We start from the raw sequence: 17,157 nt of genomic DNA on the forward strand, positions 1-17,157 counted from the left end.
AAATGAAAGTCAAACACATTCAAACAAATTTTTTTGACACAAATGAAACTCAAATGCAATGAACAAAGCTATTTGAATCAAATGAAAGTCAAACACATTCAAACAAAGATTTTTGAATCAAATAAAAGTCGAATACACTTAACTAATCTATTTAAATCAAATGAATGTCAAACACATTCAAACAAAGCTTTTTGAATCAAATGAAAGTCGTATACATTCAACAAATTTATTTGAATCAAACGAATTTAAACACATTCAAACAAAGATTTTAAATCAATTGAAAGTCAAACACATTCAAACAAAGCATTTTGAAGCAAATAAAAGTCAATTACATTCAACAAAGCTATTTGAATCAAATGAAAGTCAAACACATTCAAACAAAGCTTTTTGAATCAAATGAAAGTCAAATGCATTCAACAAAGCTATTTAAATCAAATGAAAGTCAATCACATTCAATTAAAGCTTTTTTAAGCAAATGAAAGTCAAATGCATTCAACAAAGCTATATGAATCAAATGAAAGTCAAACACATTCAAACAAAGCTTTTTGAAGCAAATGAAAGTTAAACACAATCAAAGAATGCTCTTTGACTCAAATGAAAGTCAAATGCTTTCAACAAAGCTATTTGAGTCAAAGGAAAGTCAAACTTATTCAAACAAAGCTTTTTCATGCAAATGAAAGTGAAATGCATTAAACAAAGCCATTTGAATCAAATGAAAGTCAAACACATTCAAAAAAAGCTTTTAGAAGCAAATGAAAGTCAAATGCATTCATCAAAGCTGTTTAAGTCAAATGAAAGCCAAACACTTTCAAACAAATCTTCTGGAATAAAATGAAAGTCAAATGCATTTAACAAAGCTATTTGAATCAAATGAATTCAAACATATTGGAACAAAGGTTTTTAAACCAAATGAAAGTCAAACACATTCAAACAAAGAAATTTGAAGCAAATGAAAGTCAATTGCATTCAACAAAGCCATTTGAGTCAAATGAAAGTCAAACACATTCAAACAAAGCTTTTTGTAGCAAATGAAAGTGAAATGCATTCAATAAAGCCATTTTAATCAAATGAAAGTCAAACACATTCAAACAAATTTTTTTGAGGCAAGTGAAAGTCAAATGCAATCAACAAAGCTATTTCAATCAAATGAAAGTCAAACACATTCTAACAAAGCTTTTTGAATCAAATGAAAATCAAATGCATTCAACAAAGCTATTTAAATCAAATGAAAGTCAAACACATTTAATTAAAGCTTTTTGAAGCAAATGAAAGTCAAATGCATTCATCAAAGCTATTTGAATGAAATGAAAGTCAAACACATTCAAACAAAGCTTTTTGAAGCAAATGAAAGTCAAATGCTTTCAACAAAGGTATTCGAATCAAATGAAAGTGAAACAAATTCAAAGAAAGCTCTTTGACTCAAATGAAAGTCAAATGCATTCAACAAATCTGTTTGAATTAAATGAAAGTCAAACACTTTCAAACAAAGCTTTTTGATTCAAATGAAAGTCAAATGCATTCAACAAAGCTATTTGAATCTAATGAATTCAAACACATTCTAACAAAGGTAGTAAACCAAATGAAAGTCAAACACATTCAAACAAAGCATTTTGAAGAAAAAAAATTAAATTGCATTCAACAAAGCTATATGAATCAAATGATAGTCAAACACATTCAAACAAAGCTTTTTTAAGCAAATGAAAGTCAATTGCATTCAACAAAGCTATTTGAATCAAATGAAAGTCAAACACATTCAAAGAAAGCTTTTTGACTGAAATGAAAGTCGAATGCATTCAACAAAGCTGTTTGAATCAAATGAAAGTCAAACACTTTCAAACAAAGCTTTTTCAATCAAATGATAGTCAAATGCATTCAACAAAGCTATTTGAATCAAATGAATTCAAACATATTCAAACAAAGGTTTTTAAACCAAATGAAAGTCAAACACATTCAAACAAAGAATTTTGAAGCAAATGAAAGTTAATTGCATTCAACAAAGCCATTTGAGTCAAATGAAAGTCAAACACATTCAAACAAAGCTTTTTGTAGCAAATGAAAGTGAAATGCATTCAACAAAGCCATTTTAATCAAAAGAAAGTCAAACACATTCAAACAAAGGTTTTTAAACCAAATGAAAGTCAAACACATTCAAACAAAGCATTTTGAAGAAAAAAAAAATTAAATTGCATTCAACAAAGCTATATGAATCAAATGATAGTCAAACACATTCAAATAAAGCTTTTTGAAGCAAATGAAAGTCAATTGCATTAAACAAAGCTATTTGAATCAAATGAAAGTCAAACACATTCAAAGAAAGCTTTTTGACTGAAATGAATGTCAAATGCATTCAACAAAGCTGTTTGAATCAAATGAAAGTCAAACACTTTCAAACAAAGCTTTTTGAATCAAATGATAGTCAAATGCTTTCAACAAAGCTATTTGAATCAAATGAATTCAAGCATATTCAAACAAAGGTTTTTAAACCAAATGAAAGTCAAACACATTCAAACAAAGAATTTTGAAGCAAATGAAAGTTAATTGCATTTAACAAAGCCATTTAAGTCAAATGAAAGTCAAACACATTCAAACAAAGCTTTTTGTAGCAAATGAAAGTGAAATGCATTCAACAAAGCCATTTTAATCATATGAAAGTCAAACACATTCAAACAAATTTTTTTGAAGCAAGTGAAAGTCAAATGCAATCATCAAAGTTATTTGAATGAAATGAAAGTCAAACATGTTTGGGGTATTTTTACCCTAAACACTTGGACCAATGAGGGCCTGCCACGTGTTAGAGGCTGGCAAGTCACCTCTGACCTATCCCCAGCTGACACGTGACACTCCTAGATCAATTCTCAGTATTGCAGCCTTCAAGGGCTTAATTCCCCAAATCCGCACTTTTGCGGCGCAGCCCACCTGCCCTAGGTCAGAATGACCTAGTGGAGGGCACTTTTCTCCATGACCCTATAAATAGGAAGATATTCCCCCATTTTGGGGACATTCACAATCATTTATTACATCCATTTTCTCTCACATCAGAGAATATCTGAGCTTGGAATCCAAGCAGATCCCCACCTTAAATTCCGCACTTAATCCTTTTTCAAGTTTCTAACTTGATCGTCGGAGGCGGAGCTCCACCCAACCGGAGTATCCGTTGATTTTGCAGGTACAGAGCCAGTCGGACCAGTCTTCGAGTTGTAACTCTCCCGAGGGACAAAAACACCTAAAACATTTGGCGCCGTCTGTGGGGAGAGTACCTCAAGATGGTTCAAGATTCTGTACCGACTCCTAACTCTACTGCTCTGCAGCCGGTTACCCAATTGGGTAACCCTGATAATGTTCAACCGGTTATTCAATCGGGTAACTTTGGAGTTCCTCGGCTTTCTTCCCAGCCTCAGCCGGAGATCTTCACTGAGGAAGAAGAGGATGATGATGATGTGGAGACCTATACAACCAGGGATGGCTCTCTCATCTCCAAGTCCACACGTTCCAAGGATCAGTTGGAATGCAATGAAGACCAGGCGGGTCTGAGCAGGCGGCCAGAAGGGGAAACCCAGAAGGCCAGAGGAGAAGCTCCGATCACCCGGGATGAGCTCATGAAATTCATGAACTCCTTCAAGGGTGAAATCAAGGAGATGATCAACAAGAGCAAGGCTGGCTCTAGCAAAGGTCAGCCGGCTAAAAAGACTCCCTCTGTCGGGGGGAAGAAGCCAGTCAGGGACAGGCAGCCAACTCCTCATCCCAAGGAGAAGGCAGCCGCAAAACTTGACTGGGCTAAAATTCTGTTGCCCAAGAGGCAGCCCCGGCAACAACAGCCGGAGGCCAACAAGACGTCTGCCTCCGACGCTCGACATTTCATTGAGCGGAGGAGACAGCAGTAGCTGTCTGAGTCTGCTTCTACATCAAGTTTTCCAGACAGCTTCAAAGAAACTTCTACAAGGAACTCATTGTCCTTGCATGAGAGTCGAACAGGCGGCAAGACCGTCAACACCGAACCTCAACTCATGATAGGGTCTATGCCATACGCACTCCAGGCGTAGTATGGGCAATATAGCCTCCAATTTATGCAGCTACCCCCATTCAGAGGTCAGGCGGCATACAACAATGTCTAGCCACTAGACTGGCAGCTCCGGCTGTTGAAGCTTGGTGAACAGCCTTCTGCGTTCGCCAAGAATATAACCGAGGCGGCCCAACCGGCCAAGGTTAAGAATGTGTTGGTGGGTACTTATGATGGTACCACCAACCCTGAAGACCACCTGATGGCATCAACCTTATGTGTTTACAGGGTTGGGGCGATGCCATCTGGTGTCGTTGTTTTCCGGCTACATTGAAGGGCATTGCCCAACAATGGTTTGGCAACTTGCCAGCCGGATCTATTGATTGTTTCAAGAAGCTAGCCTTCTTGTTTGCCACCAACTTCTCAATGAACATCTCTGCTAAGAAAACAAGTTTAGACTTGAGCACCATTAAGCAGGGAGAGAGAGAAGGGCTACGCTCATATGTCAGGCGGTTCAACCTGATCAGAATCTAGATCCAGGGGCTGTCTAACGAGGTAGCATTTACAAACTTCTTTAAGGGTCTGAGAGACGGGTCGAACTTCAAGTTCGACCTTGTCAGAAAAGGGGCATTTACGCTGCAGGCGGCCCTAAGGGAGGCGGAAAGCTATATTCAAGCAACAGACCTCTGCATGCCTGGCAGCTAGTCGGACTCCAAGAAGTCCGACAAGCAAAAAGAGAGCTGGTCTGCTCAGCCGGCAAAGAAAAAAGAAGAGAGCAAGAAAAGAAAATAAGTCTGGGCGGTCAGTGACTTTGAGCAGCCGTCCCAGAAGAAGAAAAAAGAGTTTAAACCGTACGTTCCCCGGTACGAGTTTAACAAAGACTGCAACTCCATCCTCATGGAGGTAAAGGACCGGCTGTCTATTGAGAAGCCGAATCCAATGAAGAGTTCCGTCCAGTCATGGAACAAGAACAAATACTGCCAATTCCATGAGGAGGTAGGCCATGACACCAACGACTGCTTTAGTCTTCAGCAGGCGTTGGACCGTCTGGCTGACAAAGGGATGTTGAAGTCCTACATTTCTAAGTCCCCAGCCGGGGCAAAGAAGAAAAATAAGGGTCAGTCCTCCAAGACAACCCACCAGCCTACTAGTAGCTCGGATACCGATAAGGATCCGGTCTACACTATAGCAGGTGGATTCTCCTGTGGTGGCCCTACCATCCGGGGCACCAAAAGCCATCTTCGAAAGATGGACAAGGATGATGACGAGCAGGCGTCTGCCAGTTCCACCTTCCCAGATGTCCTCATTACTGAGAAGGATAGGGGCAGCGTCCGCTGTCCGCATGACGACCCGGTCGTCATTAAATGTAAGGTTGCCAACAATTTGGTTGGACGCGTCCTTATTGACACCGACAGCTCGTCGGACATCATCAGCCTCCGGTGCTTGCAGAAGCTGAAATACAACTCCAACAGCATGCATCCGGTCACCCACTCCTTGGTTGGTTTTGGGGGTGGGATGGTCTACCCAGCCGGAAGAATTGACTTACCCATCCGGCTGGGAGAAAAAGGCCAGGGACGACATATTGTCGTCAGATTCCTGGTCGTTGAGGAGTTGACTGCCTACAACATTATTCTTGGCAGGCCAACCCTCAACGAAGCTAAGGCGGTAATCATCCCGTCTCTCATGCTCATCAAGTATGAGCGGGATGATGGCTCTGTTGGTTCCCTGAACGGGGATCAAAAAACGGCCCGAGAGTGCTACCTCTCAGCCGTCAAAGATAATGTGGCCGCAGACGGCCAAGGGAAGAAACCAATAGACCTTGACAATGTCAATGATGCCAGTCCACCCCCACCAACAGCCGAAAAGAAAAGGAAAGCTGCACAGCTGGTGGAGGTGAAAAAAGAAAAGAAATAGCAATCACTGACCAGTGAACGGTCAGAGGAGCTCCGTCCCCAACCGGCTGGTGAAAGTATTGATTTAGCTCTGGATGACTGTCGTCCAGAGCGAACTGTAAAGGTTAGGACGGTTGCTCATGCGATTTTGGGTGCAGATTTGCACCTTCTACTGAAAGAATTCAAAGACATTTTTGCCTTTGAAGTGGAAGAGATGCCTGGCATCAGCCCGGATCTCACTGTCCACAAACTCGCCGTGGATCCAAGATTGAAGCCCATCCGGCAAAAGAAAAGAAATCACGGCGAGGAAAGAAGTCAGGCGGCAGCTGCCGAAGTAAAAGAGCTGCTGGATGCTAGGTTCATTCGGCCATGTAATTTCCCCGACTGGGTGGCGAATGTTGTGCTTGTAAAGAAGCCGAATGGTACTTGGCGGATGTGTGTAGATTACACAGACCTCAACAAGGCATGCCCGAAGGATAGTTATCCACTTCCAAAGATTAACAGCTTAGTCGATTCTACAGCCGGTCATGCCTTGATGGGTTTTATGGATGCTTATTCCGGCTTCCATCAGATACCCCTGTGGAAAAAAGATCAAGAGAAGACGGCCTTCGTCACTGATCAAGGGTTATTCTGTTATACTGTGATGTCGTTTGGCTTGAAGAATGCGCCGGCTACGTTCCAACGAATGATTAATACAGTCTTCATTAATCAAATTGGGAGGAACGTAGAGGCATATATTGATGACATGATAGTCAAATCCAAGCAGCAGGCGGATCACCTTGCTGATCTCCGAGAAACCTTCACCACACTCAGGCGACATAAGATTATGTTGAATCCTAAGAAATGCGTCTTTGGTGTTGAGTCTGGGAAGTTTCACGGATTCCTGATTGATCAAAGGGGGATAGAGGCTAACCCTGAGAAGATACAGGCGGTGATTGACATGAAGTCACCCCGCACTGTCAAGGAAGTTCAGAGGCTCGCCGGTTGCCTGGCCGCATTGGGGAGGTTCCTCAGTCGATCAGGTGACAAATGCCTTTACTTCTTCTAAGCAATCAGGAAGAAGACTAGGTTTGAATGGGGGGATGATGCTGAGGCGGCCTTCTAGAAATTGAAAGAACACTTGCACTCTTTGCCAAGGCTTGTTAGTCCTTTGCCTAGAGAAAAGTTATACATGTACCTAGTTGTCTCAGATCATGCCCTCAGTGCTGTTCTCCTTGTTGAACGAGACAGCATCCAGCTCCCGGTATATTTCATTAGCCATGTGTTAAAGAATGCTGAACTCCGGTACCCCATGGTTGAAAAATTTGGTCTTGCTCTATATATGGCCTTCAAAAAGCGAAAGCCATACTTTTTGGCACATCCAGTTGTCATTTACACCGACCAGCCCCTCAAGCGGCCAATGTCTACCTTGGAGTCATCCGGTAGAATGTTAAAGTGGGCTATTGAAATGCAAAGTCTTGAAATCACCTATGAACCAAGGAAGGCAGTGAAAGGTCAGGCGTTTGCCGACTTCATTGTTGAAATGACTCGTCCGGTTCCTCCGGATAATATTGATCAGGTTTGGAAGGTGTATGTAGATGGGAGCTCTACAAAGAACGGCTGTGGTGCAGGCATTATCTATGAATCTCTAGAAGGAGATAAGTTTGAGTATGCACTACGGTTCAAGTTTCAGGCCTCAAACAATGAGGCAGAGTATGAAGCCCTACTAGCCGGAATCCGCATGTGTAAGGCAGCAGGGGCAACAAAGATTGACGCCTTCTCTGATTCTCAGTTGGTCGTTAGCCAGTACGAAGGAAAATATGAAGCAACTCACCCGGCTATGATCAAATATCTTCAGGCTGTCAAAGAAGAGGCTGGGTCACTTGAAGAGTTCCGACTGAGTCAAGTGCCCCGGTCAGATAACAACCAGGCGGATGCATTGTCAAAATTGGCATCCTCCGCCTGCCATGATATGCCTCCGTCAGTCTTTTGGGAACCTCTGGAAAAAAGAAGTATATATGAAGAGCCCATTGGAATTCTGGACCGAAGTTCTACCTGGATGGATGGCATCCGGGCGTATCTAACAGCCGGCACGCTCCCTGATTCACCACAGGAAGCAGCCGTCATGAAGAAGAGAGCAGCTAACTTCGAGATGAGAAACAGAGAACTCTTCAAGGCTGGATTTCTCAAGCCCTTGCTGAAGTGTGTTACCCCAGAAAAGGGGAAAGAGGTTCTCGAAGAGCTGCATGCGGGATTTTGCGCCTCCCACATAGGCGGCAAGTCCCTAGCCGTCAGAGCCAGGCGGCATTATTTTTGGCCTACCCTTGAGGCAGACGCCAAGGAATTTGTGAAGAAATGTGACAAATGCCAAAGGTTTGGCAAGCTTATACATCGCCCGGCTACTGATCAGACGGCAATCCACAGCCCAGTCCCGTTTGCTAAATGGGGGATGGACATTTTGGGTCCTTGTACGCCTGCTCCAGGTGAAAAGCGATATATTTTGGTGGCTGTGGATTACTTCACCAAGTGGGTGGAGGCGGAGGCGGTTAAGAATATCAAGACAAAGGATGTCATCTCTTTCATTTGGAAGAACATCATCACCCGGTTTGGGGTACCTATGTCTATGGTATTTGACAACGGCCCTCAGTTTGAGACGCCCCAGCTCAAGACTTGGTTGGGAGATCAAGGGATCTCAAGTTACTTTGCCTCAGTCGGCCGTCCTCAAGCAAATGGCCAGGTTGAGGCTTTCAACAAACTCATCTCAGACGGCATTAAAAAGAAAATTGAAAGAGCCGGTGGTTTATGGGCAGAAGAATTGATTCATGTCCTATGGGCCATCCGGACAACTGCCAAAGGGTCAACCGAGGAAACTCCATTTCTCATGGTGTACGGTGCTGAAGCCGTCTTGCCCATTGAACACTATGAGCCCACGCTCAGAGTGATGCTCTATGATGAAGAGGAAAATTGGGAGGCCATGCGGCTGGCATTGGACTCCCTCCCGGACGCAGGGGCAATGCTGCGCTGCGTCATGAGATATACCATCTGAGAATGACCAGAGCCTATAACAAAAGAGTACACAAACGCCCTTTGAAAGTGGATGATTTTGTGTTACGGAAAATGGAGGCAACCTGTAGGGCCAATGAGCTTGGAAAGCTAACTCCGAATTGGGAAGGCCCCTACCGGATCTATGAAGAAGTTAGAGACGGCACCTACCGCCTGGAAACCCTAGACGGTAGACGCCTGCCTAGAACTTGGAATGTAGACAACTTAAAAAAGTACTACTTCTGAGACCTGTAAATTTTTGTAACAAAGAGTATTGATGAAAAGTGTTTTTTGTTTTCAATTATGTTTGTTCTTCTTGGTTCCGTCCGGGTTTTCCCCATATGGGTCATTTTCTTAAAGAAACAATGTCTAAGTTTTAGTATCACACTTAAACGTCTGAATGACATGAGGCCAATTGCCAGATAACCAACTAAGTTTGAAACTTAGTATTAAATTCAAATGCCCATAGTGACATGCGGCCTATGGCCAGATCCTAAAGCTAAGCACAAAACCGCCTAGTGGCTATGCAGCCGGTCTCCAACTAGACCAGAGGCCAATGGCCGGATGGTTGTCTTTTTCATAAATTCGCCTATCCCAATCTGGATAAAGGCGTCTGGCGACACCCCTCTGGGTGCAATCGTCGCAGAGAACAACCTACCTTCTCGTTCTACGTATCCATACAGACGGCAAAGATTGAACGGTTAAATTAGCCAACTCATAGCCGTCTGACTTGAATTGCTCCTAGGAACGTTTAAGACTGTGAACTTTCGGATGCCCTAGACATCAGCTGGAGTATTATCACAAGCTCTTACTTAGGATTTTTTCATTATATAAAAAATTATGTACTCCCCCAATTCGGGCAAAACTTTTCGCGTAATGGCTATGATTGTTACCCAGACGGTCAACTACTGTCTAGGGCAGAGGTTGTGCGCCTGTTATTTGTCCGGCTGTGTACTTGGTTTGGGGCAATAACTATTGTGATTGATTGTCTTACAAACGTCTCATACTCTCCAAGTATAAGAAGTTTTCAAGGCAATCAATCAGTTTTAGATAAAACCAACCAAACAGCCGTCCAGGGGCAAGGACAGCCGGGTTTGTACCTGCCGCATGCTTTTCATAAGTTAGGCAAAATCACAAGTATATATCAAGTGTATATGCAAAAGTGAAAAATTGAAAAAATTGTGCAAGTATAAAAAACTGACTGAGTCGGTATACTTCATAGATATTTAAAATTGGCACAAAGGCCAAAACAATTGTTAACCGAAATCACATCCGGTGAAGAAACCAATGTTACCCGACTCCACAGTCGGTAAAAATACATAACATACTCGGCACGCAGCCCGGAAAGACAAATAAATTTGGCATACTGCCGCAGAAGTACAAGAAAAGGAGAGCTACTCAGTGGGCTGCTCCGGCTGGACCTGGACTGTAGGGGGAACTCCCTCCGGATCAGCAGCCTCTTCATGTTGGACATCCTTGTTGCCCTGTTCCCCCTCTTCCTCCTCCGGCTCCTCGTCATCTGAGACCTCAGCCCCCTGCTCAGCTGCCCAAACCTTGAAACGAGGTGGAGCTGGGTCACTAAGGACTTCGGCATCGTACACCGCAGTGGCGTAATCATACCGAAGTTTGTACACCTCGAAGTCAACATCCGGGTAGAGGAGCCCCCAAGCCATTTTCAGGCGGACTTCATTGTCTCGCTCATTCTCATTGATGAGCCGACTCTGCTCAGCGTCGAGCTCCTCTTTGTGCTTGGCCTTCAGGGTGGCCAACTCGGCAACCAGCCGGGAGTTATCCTTCCGGAGATTCGCATTCTCCTTATCGGCTCCCTCCAAGGCCCTGAGATCCGACCCGACATTTTTCAGCTGAAGCTCAAGATCATTGATCCGGTTGGTCGCCGCGTCGTTAGCAGCCGTCAGGGTCTTGACCAGCTCCTCCTGTTTCAACTCCACTGCTTTAATGGCAAGATTAGACATATAATATGCATATTCAGCAGAGTTGAGGTTTTGTTGAGCCCTCTTCTTGGCATCATTTACCTCATCTTGTTTTTTCCTGAAGGGCACCCGGAGCCCATCCACCCGGACCATAACCTACGCAGGGTCAGTCGGAAAATCAAACAAAAAAAAGAAAAAAGAATGAAACGAAAAGAAGTGTCAAGTCCAACTTACCTCCGCCAGCTGACCCAGGATTTGGTCAAATCTACCTCATGGCGGTTGGGGATGGAGTTCTTCTCCGACTGGGTGAGAGTTCTCACCATTCTCTTTGCAAACCCCGCCATGTCCGGGGGCCCAAAAGTAGCATCTGCACCATAAGAAGTACTTGGTGAGAGACTAGCAGCGTATTTGGCATTCATTCTTTGCCGGCTGCTAACTGAACCCCCGGAAGGGTCGACCATTGTCTTGACTCTCATAAAGTCAAGCGGCCAAGGAATCTCAATCTTACCTTTGGCGCCAGCTCTCGCTGTCTCCTCCCCTCCACCTGCAGCTTTGAGTGGCTCGCCACTCTTTGATGTCTCTGGGGCATCCGGCTTTTTCTTGCCTTCTCTCTCTGAGCTTTCACTCAGAGACTTCAGGGCGGCGGGGCTCTTACCTCCGGTTGTGGGGTGGTCTTTGGCAGTAGAGCCAGAGACCGATGAGCTTTTCCTCCCGGCTTTGGCAGCCGGTGTTCTCAGCTACTCATCCCCGGGTCTTTTCAAGACCTTTGTAATGGACCGGGGGAGGATGCCAGTAGGAGCCTGCAAAACAAAATGAAAGTTAGTCATTCGGCATCAAAGGAACTTGGATAAATTCAAGACAAAATATATAGATGATCTTACCCCGCCTTTCTTGGCCTCCTTGGCCTCTGCGGCTGCCTTTTTGGCCAGCACCGACTCCTTGCGGAGCTGTGCGGCAGACTTAGCCGGTGTTTTTGCAGGGTTCACCATGTTTCTTGCTTCTCCTGCAAGAAACAAAGAAAAAAGGATTAGAACAAGAATAATTGAAATCACTAAAGCATAAAATGCAGACGGCAAATTGCCAGGTGGGTGAGTGAGTCTACCCTTGGGAAACATGGTGCTCAACCCACAGGCGGACAAGAATCTCTCGTCCGAGAAAAAATCCGGATGGGGGATCCAATTTTTTGGTACAACTATATGAGACCCATCCCCTAAGGGCTTAGTCGTAGTCTTGAAAAACTCCGGCTCTATTATTTGCTCCCTGACCTTGGTAGACAGAGCCGGGCGCACGCATTCTGGCCCACCAAAGCCGGCTCCTTGTTGTAGCGCCGGAGAATTTCATTCATCTTCAAGGAAGGGGAGGAGATCAAGTACCATTTGTCTTTCCATCCTCCCCATTTCGACACCTTGTCCAAAGTCATCAAGTATTCCGGGAGCGTGGAAATAGTGTACCACGCCCCGTATCCGCCTGGGGCACTCTTCAGGTAGTGCATATGGGCGAATGCAGTAAAGCTGGGCTCAATATCCTGGAGCTCGCAGGCGGCAATGTAGCTTAGAATATTGACCCAAGAGTTTGGGGTCAGTTGCCACACTCCCAAATCGTACCCCTTCAAAATTTTCCGGATGCCTCTGTGAAGGGGGAAGCGGAGGCCGGCTTCTATCACCGCCTCATAGCAAACGAAATAGTTGTTTGCGTTGTCAATATCGTCCCCCCAAGCCATTACAACATCGGCAGGCGGGACTAAGATATCCCATCCCTCTCCAAAGGGATGTTGCTGCTTGAAGGCCTTGAAGCCACTTTCCAGGAGAGAGATATCTCCCGGCCGCATCTTGGTCTTTGTAGGATCCAGATTTTCTACTACTTTTGCTGAACGGCGATACGCCTCAGCAAGGTCCTCTTGGTCAGAGCCGGATGCCTCGGCCTCTGACCTCTCAGCGGCTTCGCCGTCTGAGTTATTTTGTTGCTCTGGAGAGGAGGCGACTTCCTCACCGTCTCCCTCTTCCATTTCGTTACTAGAGGAAGTGGAGGGGGCATCCTCCTGGGAGTCACTTTGCTCATCAGGACCTTCATAGTCCTCTTCTCTCACAACTTCATCAGCGGGCACTTTCCTAGTGCGCCGCCGCCTGGGTTTGGTAGCCGTTTGTTTTACTCTAGCCATTGTGTCCTGCACAGACACAAAGAGGAAGGAAGCCGAAGATGAGCAAAGCATTTCTGAAACTCTAGGCAAGGCACCCCCGGTTCTAGACTCAGCCGTACCAGGAGACCGGCTGAATGTCCTAGGCAGTGCCGTGTGTGCGCATGGAGAGTCCATTTTATTTTTTGAAAAACTAATGTATACAGCCGAAAATGAATGTATACAAGCTAAAAGAAGAAAAAACTGAAAGAAGGGAACAGATAGTTACCTTACTTTAAGTTCTGAAAATCTGAAAACAAGCAACAACCGGTGACCGGGTGACTTTGAGAAAGCACACGGAGATCTTGAATTTGCTAGAACGCAACCGGGATCAAAGCACCTCTCTTTAGAATCTCTCTTTCTCTCTCTAAAAAGTCAATGAAAATTGAAAAGTGAAGAGGAGAGAGGGGGGGGGGGGGGGGTAAATCCATATTTATAGGGGGGTGAAACGGTGGAATCCCCGTCACACCTCCGTTAAAAAAGCCGTTTTTACTATTCGCCTTTCACGGGTGGACACGTGTCACAAGCACCACGTGGCCTGCCACGTGCCACCTGTGAGGGGCAAATGTTTGGGGTATTTTTACCCTAAACACTTGGACCAATGAGGGCCTGCCACGTGTCAGAGGCTGGCAAGTCACCTCTGACCAATCCCCAGCTGACACGTGGCACTCCCAGATCAATTCTCAGAATTGCGGCCTTCAAGGGCTCAATTCCCCAAATCCGCACTTTTGCGGCGCAGCCCACCTACCCTAGGTCAGAATGACCTAGTGGAGGGAACTTTCCCCATGACCCTATAAATAGGGATATATTCCCCCATTTTGGGGGCATTCACAATCATTTATTACATCCATTTTCTCTCACATCAGAGAATATCTGAGCTTGGAATCCAAGCAGATCCCCACCTTAAATTCCGCACTTTTTATCCTTTTTCAAGTTTCTAACTTGATCGTTGGAGGCGGAGCTCCACCCAACCGGAGTCTCCGTTGATTTTGCAGGTACAGAGCCAGTCGGACCAGTCTTCGAGTTGTAACTCTCCTGAGGGACAAAAACACCCAAAACAAAACACATTCTAACAAAGCTTTTTGAATCAAATGAAAGTCAAATGCATTCAACAAAGCTATTTAAATCAAATGAAAGTCACAACACATTTAATTAAAGCTTTTTGAAGCAAATGAAAGTCAAATGCATTCAACAAAGCTATTTGAATGAAATGAAAGTCAAACACATTCAAACAAAGCTTTTTGAAGCAAATGAAAGTCAAATGCATTCAACAAAGCTGTTTAAGTCAAATAAAAGCCAAACACTTTCAAACAAAGCTTTTTGTATAAAATGAAATTCAAATGCATTCAACAAATCTATTTGAATCAAATGAAAGTAAAACACATTCAAACAAAGCTTTTTGAAGCAAATGAGAGTTCAATGCATTCAACAAAGCTATTTGAAGCAAATGAATGTCAAACACATTAAAACAAAGCTTTTTGTAGCAAATGAAAGTCAAATGCATTCAACAAACTTAAACAAAGTTTTTAAATCAAATAAAAGTCAAATACATTGAAAGAAAGCATTTTAATGCAAATGAAAGTCAATTGCATTCAACAAAGCTATACGAATAAAATGAAAGTCAAACGCATTCAAACAAAGCTTTTTAAAGCAAATGAAAGTCAAATGCATTTAACAAAGCTATTTGAATCAAATGAAAATAAAACACATTCAAACAAATCTCATTGAATGAAATGAAAGTCAAATTCATTCAACAAAGCTATTTAAATCAAATGAATTCAAACACATTCAAACAAAGGTTTTTAAATCAAATGAAAGTCAAACACATTTAAACAAAGCTTTTTGAAGCAAATGAAAGTCAAATGCATTCAACAAAGCTATTTGAATCAAATGACAGTCAAACACATTCAAAAAAAGCTTTTTAACTCAAATGAAAGTCAAATGCATTCAACAAAGCTATTTGAATCAAATGAAACTCAAACACATTCAAACAAAGCTTTTTAAGGCAAATGAAAGTCAAATGCATTTAACAAAGCCATTTGAATAAAATGAAAATTAAACACATTGAAAAAAAGCTTTTTGAAGTAAATGAAAGTCAAATGCATTCAACAAAGTTGTTTGAATCAAATGAAAGTCAAACACTTTGAAAACAAGTTTTTTGAATCAAATGAAAGTCAAATGCATTCAACAAAGCTATAAGAATCAAATGAAAGTCAAACACATTCAAACAAAGCTTTTTGAAGCAAATGAAAGTCAAATGCATTCAACAAAGTTGTTTGAATCAAATGAAAGTCAAACACTTTCAAACAAAGCTTTTTGAATCAAATGAAAGTCAAATGCATTCAACAAAGCTATTTCAATCAAATGAATTCAAACACATTCAAACAAAAGTTGTTAAACCAAACGAAAGTCAAACACATTCAAACAAAGCATTTTGAAGAAAAAAAAAATTAAATTGCATTCAACAAAGCTCATTGAATCAGATGAAAGACAAACACATTCTAACAAAGCTTTTAGAAGCAAATTAAAGTCAAATGCATTCAACAAAGCTATTTGAGTCAAATGAAAGTCAAACACATTCAAAGAATGCTCTTTGACTCAAATGAAAGTCAAATGCTTTCAACAAAGCTATTTGAGTCAAAGGAAAGTCAAACACATTCAAACAAAGCTTTTTGAAGCAAATGAAAGTCAAATGCATTAAACAAAGCCATTTGAATCAAATGAAAGTCAAACACATTCAAAAAAATCTTTAGGAAGCAAATGAAAGTCAAATGCATTCAACAAAGTTGTTTAAGTCAAATGAAAGCCAAACACTTTCAAACAAAGCTTTTTGTATAAAATGAAAGTCAAATGCATTCAACAAAGCTATTTGAATCAAATGAATTCAAACAAAGATTTTTAAATCAAATAAAAGTCAAACAAAGCATTTTAAAGCAAATGAAAGTCAATTGCATTCAACAAAGCTATATGAGTCAAATGAAATTCAAACACAATCAAATAAAACTTTTTGAAGCAAATGAAAGTCAAATGCATTTAATAAAGTTATTTGAATCAAACAAAAGTCAAACACATTCAAACAAAGCATTTTAATGCAAATGAAAGTCAAACACATTCAAACAAAGCTTTTTGAAGCAAATGAAAGTCAATTGCATTCAACAAAGCCATTTGAATCAAATGAAAGTCCAACAAATTCAAACAAAGCTTTTTGAAGCAAATGAAAGTGAAATGCATTCAACAAAGCTATTTGAATCTATTGAAAGTCAAACACATTCCAGTATAGCTTTTTGAAGCAAATGAAAGTCAAATGCATTTAACAAAGCTAGTTGAATCAAACGAAAGTCAAACACATTCAAACAAATCTTTTTGAACCAAATGATAGTCAAATGCATTCAACAAAACTTTTTGAATCCAATGAAAGTCAAACACATTCAAACAAAGCTTTTTTATTCAAATGAAAGTCAAATGCATTCAACAATGCTAATTGAATCAAATGAATTCAAACACAATAATAAAAAGGTTTTTAAATCAAATGAAAGTTAAACAAATTCAAACAAAGTATTTTGAAGCAAATGAAAGTCAATTGCATTCAACAAAGCCGTTTGTATTAAATGAAAGTCAAACACATTCAAACAAATCTTTTTGAAGCAAATGAAAGTCAAATGCATTCAACAAAGCTATTTGACTCAAACGAAAGTCAAACACATTCAAACAAAGCATTTTAATGCAAATGAAAGTCAAACACATTCAAACAAAGCTTTTTGAAGCAAACGAAAGTCAATTGCATTCAACAAAGCTATTTGAATCAAATGAAAGTCCAACAAATTCAATCAAAGCTTTTTGAATCAAATGAAAGTCAAATACATTCAACAAAGCTATATTGGAATGTGTTTGACTTTCAATAGATTCAAATAGCTTTGTTTGAATGTGTTTGACTTTCATTTGATTCAAATAGCTTTATTAAATGCATTTGACTTTGATTTGCTTCAAAAAGCTTTGTTTTAATGTGTTTGACTCTCATTTGATTCAAATGGCTTTGTTGAATGCATTTGACTTTCATTTACTTCAAAATTCTTTGTTTGAATGTGTTTGACATTCATTCGATTTAAATAGCTTTGTTGAATGCATAAGACTTTCATTTGAGTC

This window comes from Chenopodium album, chromosome 15 (assembly GCF_948465745.1).
Source record: "Chenopodium album chromosome 15, dcCheAlbu1.1, whole genome shotgun sequence".
Classification (NCBI taxonomy): Eukaryota; Viridiplantae; Streptophyta; class Magnoliopsida; order Caryophyllales; family Amaranthaceae; genus Chenopodium; species Chenopodium album.